The sequence below is a fragment of the Montipora capricornis genome, chromosome 2, assembly GCF_036669925.1.
Source record: "Montipora capricornis isolate CH-2021 chromosome 2, ASM3666992v2, whole genome shotgun sequence".
Lineage (NCBI taxonomy): Eukaryota > Metazoa > Cnidaria > Anthozoa > Scleractinia > Acroporidae > Montipora > Montipora capricornis.
This window is the reverse complement of record NC_090884.1, coordinates 61,055,371-61,057,870: the sequence shown is the minus strand read 5'-3', so window position 1 is coordinate 61,057,870 and position 2,500 is coordinate 61,055,371.

Genomic DNA, 2,500 nt, shown 5'->3' with positions numbered 1-2,500 from the left:
ATGATTGACTGTAAACTTTTGTCTCGTGTCATTTAACCTTCGTAATAAAAAGCAAAAAACGCACTGCAATTACAAACAAAGCCAATGCTTGTTTACAAACACTCTAATGTTTTGTAACCGGAGTACGAGTTTTCGCAGTGCTATATAGTCATCTTCTTACCTGTGAAAACTCGCGCTCTGGATACAAACGCTCGAAGTCAAACTACAACGCTCTTCTCACGCATCTGTTATAAAAATGGGTGCTATCCAATGACATGGATGGTTAATTTATCCATAATGCGTAAGCCTTCACTTTTAGCAATGGTAAACAAGGGACAAATTATCTTTTTTATCTCATTTTTTCGACTTTAATTAAAAAGGATGGTTCCCTGCTAGCAGAGGTCTCTCACGGCGTGAGAGACCTCTGCTAGCAGGGAAAAAGGATGGCTATTTGGGGGCAGTGAGGCATAGCAAATAGTAAGATATAATCGCAGGATGAGCTCCTGATAGAAGCTAAGACTAAACACAGCCTAGCTCTAAAGCTTAGTCTCAATTTTCTAATGTAAGCCAAACAAAACTGATTTTAAAACGTGCCCAGAACGTCTGGTTCTCATGCCAGTCCCTGCCTGCATGCATTTTTACAAAGAGTTAATGCAATGTAAATCAGTTTGTGACGTCAAATCAGGAATAGACCCACTCCCCTTCTGACTCGGTCTTGAACAAAAGATGCTTGGATTTTCGCAACTTTCGAAGCCTATAAAATGCCATGATTTGTTAGAAAAATGAAAAAATGGCCGCAATGAACAGTTGCAAAGATTCATTTTAGCGGAAAAAATATTTTGGGGTTAGGTCCACTTTAACGTTCTGAGGTAAATTGATGTATTTTAACTTCAGTCTTACCAGGCTTCAATACAACTTAGATTTACATTGCATAGACATATGTTTGTCACCCCCTTTCAACCGTATTAAAACATGTGGAATCGAAGTTGAATCGATGTTAAATAAGCTTAAATCCGTTTGAACTTTGATTCAACAGCCATTCAACGTTTCTTTTGCTCCCGGGCTTTTGCTATCGCGAATGTTAAAACATTCTGCAGTAATGAGGACGATAGTTAGGGACTGTGCAATAATTATCAGGAAGGGGGGGTCCTAAAATGAGCTTGACCAAAGGAAAAATTAGATAGGTCCCCCCCTCCAGCAGCGTCAAGATTAGCTGTGACCCCCCCCCCCCTCACGTTCTCTCAAAATTATGATGTGCCCCCCCCCCCCTCTCTAACCCGTACCTTTAGATATTGAAAAACTTGAGAACAGATACCAATACCAATATCTTTTATCCGACACTGACCCTGCTTGTGCAGGAAGGTTTCTCCGAGAGGATTACAAGCCAGCTCCCCATGATGACAGCAACATCAGACGTTGCAAACAAGAGGCAAATGATATCCATGACAAGCGTTATTCTGTCGTAACCAAGTTAGAAAAACACTGAAGACTGGCCTCAGCTGTTTACACAATTTTAATGCTGAACAACGTCATTCAATAAAGTCTCAAGTCGGTTTAAACGTTCTGCATCTTGTAGAAGACCTGGATAGGGTGATGGCTAAATATAAAGCGACATTTCCTATTGGTGCCAAATCTAAAGCATCCAAATCAAGAAAAAAGAAGGAACAGAAGAAAAAAAGGGAGAAGAAGAGGATTGCTGCCTCAGAAAGCCGTAGGACCCGAACCTGTATAATTTTTCGGTATTTGGGAGGTGAACCCATTGATGACAACTAGGAAACAGAAGTATGTGGAATTCCTCAGCTAGAAACTGTAGACCTAGAAACCCTCTCGCTGTTTAAATCAAGAACAGACCTGGCATGTCTGCGGGACCTCTTAAATGCCAAATGTTTTATTGGCAAAGCTCACAACGTGGTTTGTGACTTCTGTGCATGAGCGATTGTTTCAATCTATCATATGTTGACATTCTAAATAAGTTAAAGCATGTGTTTATGTTGATGCAATATTTAGACATTATGGATAGTCAAAGGCGTGGCATCTGTCTATTGGAAAATGTTTATGTATTCATTGTCGAATTTGTGAAATTTAATTAAGACCCCCCTCAACTTACTTGAGAAATCTAATGTAAAACCCCCCCCCTCCTTTCCATTATTTTAACTTAAGGCCCCCCCCTCTGGTTTTAGGGCCCCCCCCTCCTGATAATTATTGCACAGTCCCTTATTGGTTTTCATCTTGTATCGTACGTTTGAACTTGATGATGAGTAGAGAAAAGATTATCAAAAGTAATAGGAAGAAGGTTATAATGATAAGTATATAAAATCGTATGAACGCCAGTGCATTTCGTGAATTATGGGTACGAATGGTGTTTTGGAGGTTCTCAAAATTGCACGAGCCGTGTGCGAGTACAATTTGAGAACTTTCAAAACATTACTCGTGCACTCGAAATGCACGGGCAAGTTCATACGATTTTTTATTTATTATGTACTCGACAAAATCACTAAATCGCTTTGTTTCCATAGCAATT